Source organism: Pteropus alecto, unplaced genomic scaffold (genome assembly GCF_000325575.1).
Source record: "Pteropus alecto unplaced genomic scaffold, ASM32557v1 scaffold75, whole genome shotgun sequence".
Lineage (NCBI taxonomy): Eukaryota > Metazoa > Chordata > Mammalia > Chiroptera > Pteropodidae > Pteropus > Pteropus alecto.
The window spans coordinates 15549253-15571002 of record NW_006440638.1 but is presented as its reverse complement, the minus strand read 5'-3'; the positions used below and the strand labels follow the sequence as shown (position 1 = coordinate 15571002).

Here is a 21750-nt window from a genome sequence, read left to right as displayed (position 1 = left end):
AGGAATGTTTTCATCAATCATTACTCTGTACCATTTTCAGCCTGGATTGTGAACTCTCCGTAAACATTGGTTGAATGAAATGAATGAATGAATGAACGAACGAAGAAATGAACAATGAAATACATCCTATGTTGGCTGTGACAATACTAATTTTAATTAAAAGGCAGTATTCAAGAGGACAGGTGTTGATTTCAGACAAGACTGTGTTCAGATATGGCCTCCTCCTCTTACTAGTTATATAACCTATGCCTCAGTTTCCCTGTCTGTAGAGCATGATTGTGAAATCTCCCATCTCACAGGGTTGTTGTAAAGATTGCATTAGCTCATGTCTGGACTAGAGGAGGTCCTTAGTCGATAGCTATAGACTGCTGAACAGTAAATAGCTGTCGTTATTATTGAAATCTATATTTGCTGGAGGTTGAGACTGGTCTAAGTGCTAGTTTCGCTTCTTAGTGAGCACATAGTCATTCATGAAACAGATATGAATTAAGTGTCAACTCAGTGCCAGGCTCCAATGAAGGATAAATTCCTTAACCCCAAGAAACTCACAGTGGGAGTGGGGTGTGTGTTAGTTGGGATTTTCCAGAGAAACAGAGCCAATAGAATATATACAGACATTTGTTATAGGATTTGACTGACATGGTTTTGGAGGTGGAGAAGTTCCATGGTCTGCAGTCTATAAACTGGAGAACCAAGAAAGCTAGTGGTAAAATTAAGTCCAAGTGCAAAGGCCTGAGCATTGGTGGCAAATGATACAAATGCAAGTCTCAGTCCCAAAGCCTGAAAATCACGAGTGCCAATGTCCAGGGCAGGAAAATACGGATGCCTCAGCACAAGCAGAGAGAGCAAACTGACCCATTCTCTGCCTTCTTGTCCTATTCAGGCCCTCCACAGATTGGATAATGACCACACAGGTTGGTGATTTTCTTTAGGAAATCTATTCAAATGCTAACCTCTTTCAAAGACATCCTCTAGAAAATAATGTTTACCAGCCCTCTAGGCATCCCTTAGACCAGTCAAGCTGACACATAAAATTAATCATTACAGGGTTGGGGAGAAGAGAGAGAGACAAATAAAGAGAATTATGTTAAAGGATACTCAAGCAAAGACATATGTACAGGAATGTGTGTTGTAGGATAGTTTATAATTTCAAAATAACTGAAAACAATGATCCAATAAAATAGGGAAAATGGTTAAATAAATTATGGTACATCCATTTCAAGGCATACTATACAGTCATGAAAAAAGAAAGAGGTAGACCTCCGTGCAGTAATAAACAATGAACTTCAAAATACATTGCTAAGGATAGTGCTGAAGGTAAAATATATCCATGCTTACACAAATAAATCTTCATGTATTATGTAGATATATGTATGCTGTATATCTATAAAATGCTTCTAGAACTATGCCTAAGAAAATGATAAAGGTTATCATATTTGGCAAGGTGGTTTGAGAACTAGGCAGTCTAAAATGGGAAGGAGACTAATATTTCATCATATATCCTTGAGTATTATTTGGATATTTCACCATGAGTTTGTAATAAACTAGTTCTGGCAAAATGGCAAATGATGACAGACTGAAAATTCCAATCCTTCAAACACCTAGATATGGAAGAAAAAATATTAAAAAATTTCTTTTAAGTGCTTAGCTGACTCACCATAAAGAAAGGAAAATTCCCGAGTGGTAGAAATAAAGAAGTAACTGAAAACAAGAATGGTAAGCATGCAAACTCATGCTGTGGCTAAGAGGTAGAAGGGGGAAGGTGGTTGGCAGCAGGGGAAAAGTTTGTTTGTCTTGGTTTCCTAGGGCATAGGGTTTTAATGCCCATGTAGGAGAGAAGACAAGGCTTTGGGATGAAGAGAAGCAGGAAGTTGTTCAGACCTTCCCAGAAAGCCGGGAATACTCACTGAGGGCTGCACTCCCAGTGAACAAATAGATTAGAAAAAATGTCAACCATCCCAACATAACTTGTCTATCTCTACCTGAATTCTGAGTGGGAGAGAAAAGTTTAGCTGAGAAAGAGAAACTCTAGGCTTATGCCTTCCTTGAAAGTGGAGTACTAATAGCAAAAGTCAGAATCAGGAAGCTCTACCTGAAAAATTAACATAGAAATTAGTCCAATGCTTTTCATGATATGCCAAGAAGCAAGTGAAAAATGACCTTGAAGATCCAGTCCTATAACGAGAGCTACAGCTGGGCATGCAAAGCATGAGCTCCCAATAATATATTAATAATGCCCAAGAAGCTGACAAGTCACAAGTCAACAAGTATGAGGATCCGAGGGCTCAAGAGTTAGAGGTCATAAAACAACATTCTGAAAAAAAACATGAAATAAAGTTTAAAATGATTAAAAATGTTAAAGCTAGAATTAAAATCCTAAAAAAGAATGACATGATGCCTATCTCTCCCCATAGATACATTAAAATTAAAAACTCAATGGATAAGTTAAACCAAAGGTTACTGCTGAAGGGAGAAATATGGATCTCAGAACATTACAGAAAATAAAGCACAAAGGGATAAAGAGTTGAAAAATAAGAAAAGGATTAATAGAGATGTAAGATGGAATGTGAAGGCCCAACACATGTCTAACAGGAGTCCCATTAGGAAAGAGTAGAGAAATTGAGGAGTAGTGTAATGGCTGAGAATTTTCTAGAATTTGAGGAGTAGTGTAATGGCTGAGAATTTTCTAGAATTTATAAAACTCACAAATCCTCATTCAAGAAGCACAAGGCATCTCAAGGAGGATAAATAAACATAAGAACATCTGCATGTATTAATTATTCACAAACATACTGTTAATAAGAAAGCAGAGCCAGGAAAAATGAAATAGTTTAATAAAACAATGACAGAGGTAAGTAGAAGGCACTTAGTGAAATAGGAGAAAGGCAACTCTCCATTCCACATTTAGAGCTGCACTATATTTCTCTAAATCTTTCATCCCCAAATACAACAAATTCTGAACTATATAGTAGGTTCTTGAAGGCCTAGCTTTACCTTATATATGGTGTTTATTTACCAAGGCAAAATGGCAGAGCTCTTCCAGGAAAAATTTATTCATCGAGCCATAAAAAAAAAAAAAAGAAAGAAAGAAAGAAAGAAAAAAGGCAGGAAAATTAAAGGAAAAGAAAAAAATTCCTTCTTTTAGAATCTTACTCTGGTGGTGAAGGCAGCAGATAAACAGCCCATCATAGTATGGACAGTGTCATAATAAGGAAGTATAAATTGCTATGAAGAACATCTCAATCAGCCTTGAAGGAAAGGTTGTACCATAGGGAAGGCTTCCAGAGGAGGCAACATCTGCACTGAGAGAGCTGGTACTTTTAGGGTTAGGCCCAACTTTAAATGTCAGTACTGCCACTTATTATCTCGTGACTTTGGCTAAGTTATGCAACTTCTCTAAGCTTCATTCAGCTCATCTGTAAAATGGAATCCTTCTCATTCTTCCCAATATCCACATCCAGATTCTGGAGTGTGTGTATATATATGTATATATACACACACATACATACATATACACACGCACTTAAATATATATTAACTATAGTAAATAAATTATAGTATATATAAAGCATTTAGCAGAATGCCTGGCCTACAAACTAAATAGATGACTACTGTTATTATTAAATGAAGTACAGTGCTTTGGTGGAAAAAAAATGCCTTCTGTTTTAGAAGGTGATTTTCTTCTAAAAGCTGAACAAGACAAAGGCTTCAGCCTGCTTTCATGCAACTATCTTGAGGAATACTCAGTATCCATCCTCAGAAAGACACATTATCATGCTATCAAAATATAAAGAGTTATCAGATCTGGTCCTTTTCACAAAGGAACTTAAAATATAGTCTCCCCAAAATAACTAAGGAAGGCTGCATATGTTAAGTGTCAAATATGTGATTATCTTCAGTGTTAAATCCCAAAACTGTGACAAAATTCCTATCTGTATCATTATACCTTCAGCTTTCCAAACACAAATCAAGAGTCAAGCAGAGGAAGGAATAGATAGATGGACCCTCCTCAGTATTACTCAACAGGTTTGTGAATGACTGAGACAATGGATGGGGAAGAAATCTGTAAAGTCCAACCAATGATTCCAAGTTGCTGGGCTCTCCCAATGCTTGAGGACAAGAACACAAAGCAATCTAGCCAATCTGCAGGAATGGCCTGAATTAAAGTAAATGAAATTCAATAATGGCAAGGGTTGTGCTTGCCCTCTGGAAGAAGCACTGAACTGTGCAGTCTCAGAGAAGAAAAAATTGGCCAAGAACATGCCTTCCACTCATTCCTTCATGTACCGTGTAACAAACATTTATCTAATGTCTACTATGAAAAAGGATTTGCCTTATAAGCTGGATAAACATGAAAAAACATGAATAATCACAATGCCGGCCTTAAAGCAGCATAAAATTTAGTGACTTAAAATTCTTTTCACTTGAAACTACCCATGCCCTCCAACGTTCTTCCTTCTACTATACAGTGGTGATTTAATCTATATAAGCCATCTTACGTTTGCACTAAAGATTAAACACTGTCATGTTGCAGAATGGCAAATAGATTTCATCTCTTAGGCTAACATTGATTAGTAGTGGTTTCCTGGAATGCTGACTTGACAAGAAGTCTGAGGCTACATTATGGCAGTAAAGCATGCTGTGATTGATTAGTGATGTCTGTCATGTGGATGGATAAGGAGTGACAGACAGGTCTACTGCTGTAAATTTGACATCTCCCATCTAGTCCAACCCCCTCATACCACAGATAAGAAAACAGAACAGATCTTTTTTACTTTCTGTGGCATTTCCAATTCAGCAACTCCAACAGGGCAACCGAGGAGAACCTCTATATCTGAAATGGTGCTGAGAGAGAAAAAAAATCTATAGCTTGGAATATTTCTGATGAGCTTTTAAGATATGCACACAAATCCTTCAGCAGCCTTTGTATTCTACAGCGAACTGGCTAAATGGAGAAAGCTACAGACTTTGAACTCCCGTTTAGTGTGACCTTCCCCCATCCCCTAGACACACAGAAGATTATATTAAACATATATAATTTGAGTATGCTTGAGGATTTACAATGCATAGGTGACAGAAATGTCTACAAAGTGAATATATTTCAGAAATATAAAATGAATAAATTCGGAAAACAGCAATTAACATGTTACTTAAGAAAGGACAAAGATTTTTACCATTTTGTTCTATTAAACGGCACAGATATCATCAGCCAAAGAAAGGAAAAGAAAAGCCCTTATTTATTTTCATACAGATACTTTATATCCTGGAGACTCTGTAACATTAACTAAGGCGATAGGGTCTGTCCCCGTTAAGGATTTCCACACCCAGTCTATCAGTGCTCACAACCATCACCCAGCCAATTCGGGCTCATTTGCTGCACAGGACAGAATGGTATAAATGGACAACAGATAAGCAGGAAGCCCAACCCCAAACTGATTCAGATACAAAGAACACAATGTAGCATTTGACTAATATGCCAGCTCTTCTGTCATGCCAACTGCAAAGTAAATTTTATGGAAAACTAACTCCTTGAGAAATAGGTCTAATTAATTCAGTTACATAAGCTCCAAAGAAATATTAAGGAGAAGGGATGGGAGAGAGAGAGAAAAAGGAAAAGAGAATATGAAAAATGAGAATGAGGAGAAGGACAAGGAGGGTGAGAAAGAGGGATGAAGGGAAGAAATAGGATGTTCTGGAGACCGCTAGGTTTACATTGAGGCCCCAAAATGTTCTGAGTTAAGATGACAGGAAGCCTATTTAGATTTCATTCAAATATACTGTTGATAGGTTTGGGTTACAAAAATTAAAAGATGACCCACCACAAGCAACTCTTTAATGTATAAATTAGTTGGATTACTTTTTTCCTCTACGACACACTCATGTGCAAACCACCTTCCGGATTTCTACCAAATATGCTTTCAGTAAATATCATGTTCATGATTTGTCATACTGAATATGCCTTGTATTATTAGCCTGATATTGTTATTACAATGAATAAACAAATCGTAGTACATTCATACAATGGAATACTACCCAGCAATTAAAAGGAACAAATATGTGTAACAATATGAGTGAATCTCAAATATATTATGCCAAATGAAAGAAACCAGGCTGAAAAGGCTATATATTATATAATTCCATTACATGACATTCCAGAAAGGCAAAATTATAGAAACGACAGGCAGGTCAGTAGTTGCCAAGGTCAGAGATGGAAAGTGGGACTGAGGAGCATGAAAAAAATTTGGAAGGTGATAGAACTGGTCTTTATCTTTTTGGGGGAGTGGTTACATGACTGAATGTATTTATAAAAACTCATGAAGGTGTAAACCTAAGAGCGAATTTTGCTGTATGAAAATATAAAAAGCAAAACAACAACATAAAAAAAACACGGAAGTTAAAACCAACTGTAGTACTTTGGCTTTTCTAATTCCTGTCTTAAATCCTTTCCTGTTGTCTTGTTTTTGTAAAGACATTTAATAAGTTATTTAAAAAATCATTACTTAGGTAGGAATCATTGCCTGCCAGGGGCTATGACCATGAAGTTGCTCTTTCTTGAAAAGATAATCAAGTTTTAGAGAAGTGGCAACTCTATCTAGCCCTCAAATGAGATCTTCTCCTTGATGTACTTAAAAAGTTTAGAAGACTGAAAAGATAATTTTTTAAAACTATGTATAACTCCATGTTGGTTAATGAACTGACTCTGTATCACCCAAAACCATTTAACATTTTTGAAACAGTGCTATGGACCAGAAGGCCCATGAGGGAAGGGACTGCATCTGTCTTCTTCTTCACAGCCATCTTCAGTACCTAACATAGCAAGCGCTTGATACATAGTCCCAAAATGAGTGAAATAAACTTTGTCTCACATTCTACCCTTCCAGGAGAGAAAATCCCTGAGGCAGCTCAGTTCATCACCAGACAGCTGGATCCTGGATTAAGTTCTTCCTTACAGGGAGCTAGCAGCCAACACGCCACCAATATGGATCACAGCCAACCCTTCTGCTCAACAGCCTTCAAAAACTTGAGTCTTGTCTTCCGTCAACCTACTTTTATTAACCATTCCTCATGAGACATGGTTTCAATCCCTTTTACATGCCAGCCACTCAAAATGAACAAGGAATTATTGTCGGTGCTGTTAAGTGAGATATGATCATGTAAGAAAACATCCATGTTTTTTAAAGAAACATGTTTAGGAACATGATGTCTGAGATTAGATTTAAAATACTTGAGAAGAAAAAAAATAGGAATGAAGAGAGAGAAGGAAGGTGGGAAGAAAGGAAGAAGGGAAGGAAAGAGAAAACTTAAGCAAAAAAAAAAAAAGATAAAACATATATAACAAAATTTTGATAATGTTCAATCTCTTATATAGAGATTATTGAACTATTTTTTCTACTTTTGAGTATGTTTGAAAATGTTCCTAATAATGAACAACTTTTAAGTATGATTTGACCAGGGCAGAGTAGAGTTTATGCCCTTCTTGTTCCTGACACAGTGATTTTAATGTTATATTAATTCAATTCACATTGAGCTGGTGACCAAAACCCAGTTAAGTTTAGGGATATTTTTCTTTTCCTCCATACATCTTTCACTAGACTATCCCTACTTTATACCTGGGAAATTGGGTTTCTGGCTCCAAGTACAATTCTGTTCATTTCTTTATTTTTTAAATTCAGCCTATTATCTATCTCTGTGCAGAAATTGGGGATCCTCATTCTGCTTCCTTATGCCATGCAGCATCTAGTCTATTAGTTTCCAAATGCCAGACTATGTCTACATAAGAACCACTTGAGATTTTGTCAATTCTGCCGATTCTTGTGCCCCAACCATGGAAATTCAAACTCATTATGTTTGGGATAGTGCCCAGAACTTGTATTTTTAAAGCTTTCTTAAAATCAAACTAATATATTCATTATTTCTCCATTATATCATCAAGTAAGTTTTTTTAAAATGACGAATGATACCTAAAGATTGCGTAGAATCTCTTAATTACATTTGAGGGAGGGAGGAAAGGAATGAAAATACTTATATTACCTCAGATTGGCTACTTCCAAGTTGAAAAGATAAATTTTGCAGTTCGTGGGGGAAACTGATGACTCTCAAGCTCTTAAGAGCATTTCTAGACAAGGAAATTTAGATGAATATGAGATGTAGGTATCAGCATTTTACTTTTGTGGGCTTAAATCTTGGCATCTCTTTTCTTGGTAGTTATGGAGATAATTTTTGGTCCTATATTTTTAGGCATATTACTTTGGAGGGGTATGCCACATCCAGCCATGCTTAGCTGCATCCATTGGTTTTCTTGGGATGGTCGCTAGTCAGGCATTTGAAAAACAGGAAGCATTATGTAATTTTCTCCTGTTCTGCTTTTACATGAACTCTTTGATCCTTGCAACAGTCCTCTGAAGTAGGGACTATGACAATCCCCATATTTCGGAGGAAGAAACCAAGGCACAAAAAAATTAAGTAACCTGACTCTACTAACACAGCTTATAAGTTGCAGGGATGGGAATCAAACCCAGGCAGTACTGTTTCCAGATCCCTGAGACTCACCCTCTCACATGTACTGATCACTCTGGCCAATATGTAGATCAACTGCTGGATGCTAGTATGACAGACATTCAGAAGAAAGACAGACAGGAAACTGTGAACTGATCATAATTTACTTTTAGGAACTTTTCATACACTCATATGTTTAACCATCCACTGGTCCACCTTACACTTACTATATATGAGACATTAAGGTAATGAGCTTTGGGGACGCAGATTTAAAAACTGCAGTAAACACTCAGAAGAAACAGTCTGGTGGGAGAGACAAAACTATGTTAAACATACATACATAAAACAATGCACTGAGTGATGTAGCTTAGGTATGAAGAGTGCTTGGTAACAGTGGAGTGAGTAAACTGGTTTCCAGCTACTGGGCTTGGAGTTTAGTCTCCTAGTTAGGAGATTTGATTTGGGAGGTTTCCAAAAGGAAGATTTTTATTAGCGTTGTCCATTAAATATTCTACCTTCCTCTGGAGGGGCAACAGGCAAACTTCAAAAATTCACTTTCCTCTACGAAAATGGTGAGCACAAGTAAAGGAGTACATAGAAACTATTAACTAAAATAAGTTATATCCAAAGGTACCACTTACCCCTACTGATCAGACTGTTTGCTCTTCACAATGAATTAAAAATTCAAAATAACTGAACACTTAAAAAAAAATCTATTTGTAATACAAAGATTTCACCATCAGATTCCTTTCCAGGATGGATTCTAGAATTAGAGCTCCTGAGACCTGAATTTATCCGCCACCCTATGTGTAGTTTCTTTTCATTTTGTCATTATCAGCAGGTCAATTAATGTGACTCTGATAACTACAATGCCCAGGGTTGATTATGTCTCAGAATTATCCATGCTGAAGAACAAACAATTATGGAAAAAAATGGAAGCCTGGACTTGTAATCAATGGACTCATAGCTTTCCTGGGTGGCATAAAAATCATCAGGCTGTAAAAAGCCGATCTTCACTCTGGCCTCATTTAACTCTTCTAATAAGTTGTGCCAATAAAACCAAAAAGAGGACCATAAGTTACCAAGCCAAGGAAGGATTCGCATTTGGTAAATGTATACTATGAGGGCTGGAATATAAGTGTTTCTAGAAAATTATTACTCATAGCAACTAACTCTCTAGATGAGGGTGGTGAATGTTTTCCAGCTATGTTACCACCCAAGTCCAGCTTCCACAGCAAATATTATTAAATAATCAGAGAATTCCTTACAGCTGGGCCTGGAACAGACTCAGACTCTTTCTCAACACAACTCTGATGGAATGAAAGTCCCAACCAAATGGTCCCAATTGGCCTGCAAGAGAAAATCGATTTGTTTCCTGTTGAATTAAATGTACTGATAGTTCCCCTTCTTCACCTATGCTCTCCAGCCATGCTTGTATTTGGTTGATATGTATGTATGTATGTATGTATGTATGTATGTATGTATGTATGTATAAATGTTATATATACATAAAAAAAGTACTGAGTGATATAGCTTAGGTATACACACACACATACATACACACACACATACATACATACATACAGGAAAGGAAAAAGGAAAAAACGACAAAGAACCACATCTACTCAGCTTTATCCTGCCGGCTATTTCCAGAAATCATCAGGTCCTCAAGAGTCATTCTTTGGGTGGTAGAAATTCTAAATATTTTGCCATTTAAACTTTAGAGCAAAGAGATGAGGCATCTTCTCAGTTTTCTATGAAGGTTCTTCTTTCTCCGTCCTTCCTTTTAGTGAGGTTCTTCAAAATTCTGTCCTGGGCTCTCTTCTTTTACCTCCACCAAGAGTGGGATGATAACCCTCTCCTCCTTCTCCAGGGGCATCACCCTCTGTCAGCAGACTGATTCACTCAGTACCAGCTACTGTTCTAGGTGCTGGGGACGTGGCAGCGAACAAAACAGACACTTTCTTTGCCCTTATGGAGCTTATCTTCTATTGTAGTGGACAACGACAATAAGTAAATAAGATAATAAGTACTAAGGGGCACAATAAAGTCGAAAGAGGAAAAAGGACGAGGAGGGTGCAGAGGTGCTAATTTAGAGTGCTGATGAACTCAGATCTCCTTTCCAGTCCAGAGATCTCTCCTAGGATCCAGACTCATGTGTCTAACTACCTTCTGGGCATCTCCACCTGGAAGTCCCACAGGCACAAAATCACCATGTCCACCATAGATACGCCACCCTCTTTCTTCTTCCTAAGCAGAACCATCTACCCAGACTCCTAAGTCAGACCCCAGATGCCATCCTTAACTTCCACTCCATCTACATCCCAAAAACTTCTAAATGCCCCTCAGCTCTGTTCATTTCTCTATTTCTGCCACCATGCCCTAACCCAGGGATTGTTCTCTTTCTCCTGAGCTGCTGTATTGGTCTTACTCACTGCCAGAAATCATGTTTCCCCTTCTCTCCCATCCCAATCCCATTTTATATATCGTGGCTAAATGATCCATCTGATCATGTCGACCCCTGCTCAAAATTCTTTATAGCTCCCTAGTGCGCTCAGGTAAAGGAACCGACTCACAGAGACCAGACTTACAATACCGACATGATCAAAACTGTCCCCCTACTCTAGCTAAACTGACCTTTCTGCAGGTCCTCTGGTTTCTTGCTCTTACTACGCCTGCTAGACCGAAACACAGTTCAGTCTTTTCCCTGAGTAATGTCTACTCATCCTCCAAGTCAAATTTTGGACACCTGGGAATCTTTCCTTGAGGCTGGAAGAACTTCTCAGGCACCCTATCTAACACAGCGATCAGCATTCTGTTTGGCACACAGTAGGCACACAATCAATATTTCTTGAATAAGTAAATGTCAAATATATAAATGTACAAAGTACGGAGAGATTTGTGTAACTGTAACCAATTTCTTTTAGGTCTCAGGTATCCTGATTCATGTGTCCTCAGTGATCCAAGCCTCTGGGGGCAGGAATTCCCATGCTTGGGCAAGTCATTTATTCTCAAAGCCTCAGTTTCCTCATTTAACAAAAAGGAATATTAATTCCTACTTTGGAGAGGTGTCATGATGAGAAACTAAAATAGTGTATTGAAAGACATAGCTGGTACAAAGTAAGTGGCTCCACAAATGGTAGCTCTCATTATTAAAAAAAAAAAATTCTGCCTGCAAGTCAGGCAGAGAACAGAAATGCTTTCTGAGACAGGTGTCATTTCTCAGAGGGGAGAATGAAGAGAACGAGGAAAAATGCCTCTTCTTTATCATATGTCCTCTTTTCTTTTGAAGATTTCTCTGGCACTTTGGACTTGCTTTTCTGTTTTTATTCTGAGTTCATTTAGCTTTAAGCTCACAGTCTTTATTTTAATACACGCTGCATTTTAACAAGTAGGTCAAAGCCATTTTATACTTGCAATATGATTACCATAGTAATCGCTGTATTTTATAACCCGCAAAATGCCTCCAGGGAGGCCAATAGGGACAGCTACAGTTTGTAACAAAAATAATAATTTCAGCCCTGCAGAATAAGCGCCTCTTAAAAACTCTCTTGTTGCAAGTATTAATTTTTGAGGCTCTCGCAATATTTGGAAATGGCAAATGCTAATGACTAACTGAAGACATACTCAAAAGTTTTACTTGAATATGTCTTTATTTTCAGTAGCTTTATGTTTGGATAGTTAATATTAACAATAGTGACAGCAGCAGCAAATACTTACATAGTGCTTGAATCAGATTGTCTGCAAAAATGATCTGTAAAACTTCCCTGCCTGTACCCATGCTCTTGAGTAGTCGCTTCTATATGGACTCTGGGCTTGGCTTTTTTCCTTGCTTTGACCAATGCAATATTAGCACACGTGAGAGAGTAAGATGCTTGAAAAGCAATTGTGCATTTGGGCTTTGTCCTCTTGCTACTGTTGAGAACCCTATGACTACAACCATGTGAATAAGCCCAACTGCTACAATCTCAGCTGCCATCACACTAAACAGGTAAGCAAAGCCTTAGACTATGCCGCCCCAGCCTAAGTGGCCCAGACTAGAAGAGCAGCCGAGCCAACCTGAATCATAAGAAGTAATAAATGAGTGTTGTTCTAAGCTACAAAATTTTGGAATGTTTTGTTATGTAGCATAAGCTAACTGATACCTTGTTTACACGTGTTAGATATTCTTCAAAATGCTTTGCAGAAATCAACTCATTTACTCCCTACAACAACCCTTTGGGAGCAGTACTATTATGTATCTCACAGGTGAAGAAATTAAACACACAGAGATCTGGTACCTAGCCAAGGTCACACAGTCAGAAGGCGACTGGGCCAAAACTTGAAACTAGTTTATTTGGCCCCAGAGTACCTGCTTCTAAACTACACAATACTGGCTCACTTTTTATTTTTCTTCTACAGAAATATTTATTTTATATGACAGTTATGAAAAGCATTATTTAATATAAACAATTATGTCAACGCTCATGATCACAAAATACTACTGTGCCCTAAGGAAATACCATGGGAATACATTTGGGATCCTGAAAGCAGTAAATCTAAAGTACCCCCAACCATCCGTGCTGGGGGTACTAAATTCCATTCAAAAATTCTGACTCATACAATGTAACCTTTAGAATGAATTTTTAAAATATAAAGTAAGTAATAAGCTTCAATCACATATTATTATTTAAAATTTTAGGTCATACACTTTCTCAATTCTTCATATATTTTATTTTAGTCTCAAATCACAAAAGCGATACAAGCTTTTAAAATATAAAGAATGTAAAGTAAAAGTGAGTCTCTCTCTCCCTTGCTCTCACCCTTTAATTTCACCTTGCTAACGTAACAAATTATTAATAATTTAATGTGCATATTTTATCCCTTTCCTTTAATTGTGCAAACATAGTTAGTAAAGGCCTACCAAGTTACTATTCCTTAAAATTGAAAAGAAAAATCAGTTGATAATAAGCTAAAGAGCATATTTTATAAAAGCCTCAGCTCACTATAATCAAGTATCTACAACATTAACTTCAATACTCAAAGCAACAATTATTCTTCCACTTTACACAATCAACAGAAAGCTTATTTGTATATATAACTCATATACAAGAGGCCAGTTTTCTGGGATTTTTGGTCTAAAGTAGAATTCTTATCTGAAAGGCACTACGGTACCTTTTAGAATTGAAGTCACTCTCAGAATGGTCATGCTCTAGTCTAGATGGCAGTCCCGGAGGTCTAAAACAAGTCGTTAAAATCTCTCTCCCTCTCTCCCTCTCTCCCTCTCCCTTTCTCTCTCTCTCCCCGCCGCCACACACACATCAGAAAAAAAAAAAAAAAGGAAACCCAGCAAATACACAAATACAAAAATGAGAGGTCATCCTCCCAGTCCAAGAACAGAATAAATTCTCTTAAAAGGTAAAAGTGTCAATATATATTGCAAGTTGATAAGAACCATGCTAACTCACTTTCTATCAGACAGAATTATAGCAAAGCAATTCACCTCTCATAAAGACCAAAAAAGTCTGATTGTTATTTTTTTTAAAATCCAACTGAAAATATTTTTATTTGGATCAAAGATTTTTGTCCCACTGCAAATGACCTTTGTATAGAATATATAAAAAGTGAACAATAACATAGGACATGTTATTTTTGTATGTGCTTTGCCCCATTTTCCTTCTTCTTAGCAATATGCTGTTATAGAAAATATGTGGATAAAGAATGAGATCAGATGGGGAAAGTTAAGATTCACTTCAGATTTAATAAGGGCAACCTATCGAGACTGAGAAAGAAAGGTGCTCCAGACCCTTCTATTTGGATAAGATAAACATGAAGGCACTGTTCTATTATTCCCATAATGGAATAAACTCTAAACTTTAAAGGCCCTAAAGCCACATGAAAATTTAGAATAGTGATAGTGATCGATTTATTAATACATATGTACATATGTAAATAATTTTAAGTACATAATTAAACCATGAGTCTGTAGTTTGGATGAGTGATTAAGAGATGATAATGAAAGGAGCATTAACTTAATGCAGGAAACACTACTGAGCTCTTTGCTTTTCCCAGTTCATCCATTCGAGACATCCTTATTGAGCATCTACTATATACCAGGTGTGGGACAGGTCCTAGGAATGTGAGAGTAAAGGAGATGTACAGTGAGAGAGAAGACTCACTCCAAAGGAGTGGACAAGAAGACTGCAAGTATAAAAAAGACTGTATAGCTATTGAGTTTTTTTCCTTTTGAAAGGTCTAGCGGTAGATAAGTCAACAAGTAACAAGAAGTGAAACAGTAAATTAACAAGGAATATTTAATAATAAAAGTCATGTGATTTCGCCGAATTTATTCATTCATTGAACACCCTTATGTGCCAAGCACTGTGACAAGTGCTGAAATATCAAAAGAGTGAGACATGGCACTGGTCTCCATAGGGTCCATGTCAATAGGAAAATACAAGTAAGGACATAATGGGACAGAGTCACATAGAAAGAACACCTAACCTGGTTCTAAGGAGGAGGTCTCCCCAGAGAAGGTACACCTAAGCTAATACCTCAGGGATGAGGTGCTCTTTGGACACTTAAAATATTTAATTTCTAACCAATGATTCAACGGCTTCTTACATTAAACGAGTGATTACCAAAATCAGAACCCCAACACAAGAATTCTCCAATTTTAATGTGCACCCAACTCACTTGGGATCTTGTGCACATGCAGATTCTGACTCAGTAAGTTTGGGAATGGAGCTGAGATTCTGTACTTCTAACCAGCTCCCAGGTGAGGCTGTGGCTGCTGGTCTGGGGACCACACTTGGAGTAGCCAGGCCCTAGCACAAAAGGGTCCCTGGCCAACAGATGTGTTATGTTTGGCTTATGCAGTGTTCTAAAAAGTCTCCATTAGTTAGCAACTTATAAAAATCAGATTTTATATGAAAAGCAGGATTTCCAGCTTCTTTGGAGAAGTTTACATCAGACATTGTAGACCTTAAATTTCCTCAAGACGGCAGCTGGCTGCAGGTTCTCCACAGTGGCCTCCTCTCCTACAGAAGCACCCACTGCCACTGGCTTCACTCTACCTGCCTTCCTCCCCATTAGGTATTTAGCAGTTTGAAAGTGTTAATAACCCACTCAACCACCCAACATTCTTTCAGAAGCAACCTGCACACCTGGCAGGAATTGGTACCATTAATTTATAATAAGAAAAGACCAATAGCCTTTTATGGAAACAGCACAGACTTCTGTTGCCAAATTCATCTGGCTTGGCAAGTGCCTCAACTGCTCAAAGGTGGCATTTCAGTATACCCTATTACAGAGATAACGGGGCATTTATGGAAGGACGTGCATGGACAGTGAGATCAAATGGCCGCAAGGCATTAAATGCCAGCCTGGGGTGCAGCCCAAGAAACTCTCAACTGGCTGAGGATCCTGAGAGCCCACTCTCATCCTTTAAGATGTCAGCACCTGAATGCATCTGGAAACACTTCTCAAACTGGAGCCTTGGCCAGAAGTGGGGGTGGGACTCCACCTGGAGAGAATGTGTGTGTCAGCAAATGTGAGTGGGAGCAAGCAGACAGACCACACGTCTTTTCATCATGGAATATTAATCTGCACACTGGCACTTTGCTATTTTTACATTTGAACGATGTCTCTTCATTTGGATGAGATAGAAATGTTCCGTTTCGTAGCTCAGGCTTCTACAACTGCCAAGGCTCTCATAAGACGTCCCTGCCATCTACATATTAACAGAGCAAAATGGACTGATAAAATTTTTAGTATCAATTGATGAAAAGTATACTAGAAATCATTTATTCTCCGGTACTTCTGATGCCTGGTATGTCTGTCATTTCCTATGATGAGGAAGATTATTACTGTGGTAGGACTGGAACTAGGCTTGTGAAAAATAAAACCGGTGAAATCTCTTCTGTTTGTGACTGTCACCATGTATCTTGCTCATCGTTACTTTTCTTTACTAGGGTCATATCTATGAGCCTTTCTTGGATTTGAATCTATCTTTACCTGTCACTGCTAAATCATTAGATCAAAACAGAATTTTCATAGTCACTGATGAATCAGGAATGGAGTAAAATTTTTAAAAAATCATTGACAACAAATAAATGCTTAAAGCAACCTTAGGGCAAAAATGGAGCTTAGAGCACATGCATATTAATGTATATACATGATCACACCATACACAGTCATTCTATTTTTGTGATAATAATAAGAAGGAACCAGGAGAACCCATGTCTCCTTCACACACACACACACACACGCACACGTTGGGGAATATTAAGATAACCCAGTTTTTCTGTTTGCTTATAGTATGGAAATCTCTATTTTTAAAGCTTTCCAGATAATGGACTTTGGCATAAATAACAAACACATAAGAAACTGTTCTAAAAACACATTAGCCAACATTGCAGGGCAGCCTAAGTTGAACTGAGTGGACTCTGGAAGTTCCTCTCCAATTATTAAGAACAATTCTTAATCGTATGGCCTATGAGTAAATGTCACTGTATTAAACACAATACACCTATTAGATTTGAGACTAAATGATCTAATAAGTGAATACTTATTAGATTTGAGACTAAATGATCATGTGATCATCTGTTCCACGTTGATCTTCCCGTCTTGAATATAAAAGCATAAGATAGCAAGGCCCATATTTATCCATCACTGTAACACAAGATTCACACAATGCCTGGTACACAGCAGGCACTTGGATATTTATTGATTCATTGAATGAAGAGAGATTAAATGAGTAGATAAAACTGGACTAGGAAATAGTTACTGCATTTAAGGAAGCTGAACTCAATATGGGAACTCACAAGAATATAGATTCCTTGTTACGTCATTTAAGGAAGGCACTGATAGGAAGGCATTGGAGTCACATCCTGACACTTAGCATTGGAGAGAGCTAGGAGCTAATAAAATGGATCAGGTAGGATTTTAAGAGACTCTAGCTAATCAGGAAGACTTCTATTCTGGTATATAAGAATGAGCGTCGGGTCCTAATTATTACCATTTTCAAGTACCAAATGTGAACTTGAGAACTTGAATTTTGAACTCAAGTCAACAAGAAGAAGTTGACATTTTTCAAGATTCACTAAATCAACCATTTTCTTTTTCTGCCTGAAATTCAACAGTTTTTCAAAACTCCCAGAACTATGGAGTATTCAAATATTCTGAGTGGCAATGAGTATATCTAGAACTTTAATGAAAATCTTAAAGGATGATTTGCCTCACATGTTTCAACAACAATGGGACCCAAGTGAGAGCTCTGAAAGGGAGTGTACAATTAAATAGCAAATCAAATGCAAGGTGGATGGATTCCTGAGAAAAGGAGAAAGTCATGTGTCTTGGTGTGTTATAAAAATTTACAACATATGCAAAAAGTTGGATGGCTATCAACTCTGCATATATCTTCTGAAACAATCTTTCATTGCTCAAAATTATCAAATGTAGATAAATGTATTTCAAGAGAAGATAAGGAAATTGGCTCAACCACAGCAGTTAATCCTAACCATGAACAGGAAAGTAATGGTTTAATTTTTGATTTTTTTAAGGAAGTAGAATCATATTTAATACCTATAATACCAGTGATGGGTTTAACTTCTGGGGCCTCCAACCCTGAAATGGCTAAAAAAGTACTTTTGCCCTTAACTACAAAGTAAATCCATCTTTAGTACAGAAGTCCTGGGTGTGGGTGTCATCTCCACATAAAATTCTGCTCACCTTCAGGGTGCTGAGATTGGCCTTCTTCAGGTGAATAGACTGGGAAGATATGACCAGGATACTCATTTACTGGAAAGCTTTAGCTCGTAAAATTATATATTTATGAAGTAAACTTTTGTAACAAAAAATAAAATAAACCTTGCAGTGTGTATCTGAAGTTCCAACCACTCCCAGAAAAGCCTGTTTTGGTGGAAATATTTAAATCAAGTAACCAATACAGCCATGTATTAAATGGCCAAAGCTGAAGTAATACTATCTTTTAAACAAATGTCTTTTAAATAAATTATGGAGATATAATCCAAGACCTACTCACATTTTCAAATAATAAAATGCAGGCAAAAATTAATCATCTGGAGTCATTTCTTCCATGCCAATTAAGATAAACTTCTATGAAAATTTCCATTATAAAAAAAGGCAGTGGTGGGGGAGAACTGTGGTAGACAGTCTTAAGCAACTGTAGCTATAATACTTTCCCCCTATAATCGGACTACCAAAATACACCATATAGATAATATTTAACTGTTCTGACTGGCTTCAATACCAAAGGAGTTTGATGACCTGGGCCAATCCCATTAGTGGAATGACCTAAGAAGTTGTGACCACATGTCAGTCAAGATATTCAAAATTAAGCAGGTTTTCATTTGAATATCTAGAAAAGTTGTGGCCCTAAGATATAGGAAGTTTTTGAAAAAATGCCATTTTCTTTCATAAGGATGAACTTATGACCTCCCTTCTAACTATAAAGTTAGCTGGCAAGATATTTACATTCCTTAAGAGACAAAGTAATGCAACATTCAAGCAGTGAGCTTGGAGCAGCTTAGATGTTGTAACCTCTAGCTTGCATCGAAGGGCGATGGGCTATCTAAACCCCCACATTATTAATTTATGAAGTTCATTTCATAGGAACAATAAACAGAACTCCGGGCCTCTCAGCAGCATTAAAAATAAGAATCCCATCCACATCTCACCTGAAATTTCTGATCGTCATGCAATGTCAAAATATTCTCCCAAAACTGCTGAGTGGGTAAACATCTTTTAACTCTGGTAAGATTTATAATGAGGTACAAAATGTATAAAAGAACCAAACCTATAATCTTTATATAGTTTGTTATGGGATCTGACAATATTTGGTACTTTAATCCTTTTAACGTTTAAGAGAATTTGCTCTCTTTGATAAACAAATTGTTCTTATAATTTCAATTTAAAATGTTTAATTGAGTAATCGGTATAGATTTATAATTTTAAACTAAAATCTTAACACATTTACATACAGTTTTAGGATATATAAGTCAACTTAATGTTCATCATATTTATAAGTTTAATTTGGAGAATTATAGGAATTATTAAAAGAGAAGGGAAAGGGTGTTTTCCTTGAGGAATGAGAGGGTCAAGTCATATGACATAAAAAGAAGCAAAATATTCTGCATTTGTGAATGCATTTTAAAATGCAAATAATTATTAAAGTAGGTAAATGGGGATCAAAGATTTATAAACATGATAGAATAGTAAGATTTGAATAAGGAACTTGAGGAAAAATCAGGTTTTCAAATAATTGAATATTAATTTTAAAACCAAAGTAATCTCTAAGTAATCTTTTCTTTAAACAAAAACTACCCTCCAGAGGCTCCAAAAAACTCACACAGACACCTGCTGCTAATGTGACCTGCTGCTCAAGTCTCCCCAAAATGTGCCACATTGGCATGTGGATTGTTTTGAGCTAAAGACAATTAAGGCCCCAAAATACTCAGGAAGAACTTATGACTACCTTTTTACTACCTAAAAGACTAGATAGAGGGCCTAGGCCAGGAAGAAAACTATCACAAGAGTTAACTACACAGAATATGGGCTACATGTGGTGGGCTGAGGGGACCTAGGCAGGGTCTGGAGATCAAAGTCTTCTGTGTCCCATTGTCTCCACATGGCATGGCAAACATTTATTTACCAAACATCTGCTCTTACCAACTTCCTGTGAATTGTCTTCCTTCCCTTTGAAGTCCCAGATCCCTATCTCCTTCTCCTTAGCTCAGAATGGTACATAAGCCATATTTGCCTGATTGCCTATGAGTCTTGTATCCTTATGATGCCCCCACACACACACAATTAAATTTGTTTTCTTTTTCCTGTTAATCTGTCTTGTGTTAATTTGATTGTTGGACTAACCAAAGGACGTATAAGGATAGAAGGAAAATTTTTTTTCTCCTCCACAGTTGGTGTAGTTGGCAGGATAAATTTTATTAGCTGGACACTGCTCCTCTGAGGCTGCTACAGCTGAGAGATCTTGGGACTTCTGACAAGTGCTGACAAAAGGTAAGAATTTTCACCACATGTCTCCTGGATCTCTGCCTGCACGATCAGATGGAAACAACAGTAATGAATTTTTCCCCTTTCTAAATTTAGATTAGCTAAAGAAAATAGTTGGGGAACTAATCCCTTCAGTATACAGATTCTGGTGAAGATTTGTTATAAGTACTCTTAGTTTATATTGATCCTTTTCCTCCAGAGATTGACACTGTTTTTGTCTCTGTCTCTTGTGTCTTTTGTCATAAGGAGGAAAAACCACAGGGCAGTACGCAGGCATAGGTCCTATAAGCCTACTGTTCAAGCCAGCCTCAAAGACTGGTGAGTTCATGGTTCAAACCAGACCAGCATCTGTTTAGACAAACTTTGTGTGGATTAATGTACACATAAGGTAAATGCTGTTGCTAAGAGACATCTTAGAAGCCAAGAACACAAAACCGATGAGCACGGGTCGAGTTCTTAAGAGCTGTTAGAGCACTCATTATCTAACTCAAAGGTTCCTGTGTTAGGATAAGGTCACAAAAAGGGTTAAATTGATGCTAGGTCACCTGCCAACCTCAAGAAAATTTTCATGAAACAAAGTACTCTAAAAACACCACACAATCTCTAATCTAGTGGTATATCCTTCCTAAGTATTAGTTTGGCACCCCCAAAACCAAGGATTAGCTAAAGCAGTTAATATTCATATAAGGAAAAAACAGATAAGGTTCTTCTTTTGTCTTGTTCTGTCTTGAGAGCTTGGCTTTGAGACCCATGAGAATATTCTCTATGGGCTCTGCCATACAGAAGGCACACGTACCAGCGTGCCTTTGGCAGCTAGTGCAATAGACTGTGATTCTGAGCGGCTATAGCTGGTTGGTCAAGTTATATGGCCTTTCCGTAAAAGGCCATATAGAAAGTAATTTGGGCTTTGCGGGCCATATGGTCTCATTGCAGTCACTCAACTTTGCCACAGAAGCAGTTACAGACAATAGACAAATGGCTAGGCATGGCTGTGTTCCAAACATCTTTACTTACAAAAAAAGGCCATGGGCCAGATTTGGCCCATGGGCCGCAGTTTGCCCATCCATGGTCTAGAGTACAGGGGCTACCCCATTTGGAAGGACCCATTCTCTGATTTGCTATAAGATGACTGAACACATTCTCCATCTTGGAAGGTGGAATCCTCACCCAGCCTGACTTCTCACCCCGTGGCAGCAAGCAGCCGATTCCCAGTAATACCACTGCTGACCTCATCAGATACAC

General features: G+C 37.5%; 1 protein-coding gene across 1 annotated transcript in view; it reads right to left on the bottom strand.

The window, feature by feature from the left end:
* PRICKLE2 (prickle planar cell polarity protein 2) overlaps nt 1-21750 on the bottom strand; it is a 317500-nt gene that overhangs the window by 149306 nt on the left and 146444 nt on the right. The window lies entirely within an intron of this gene.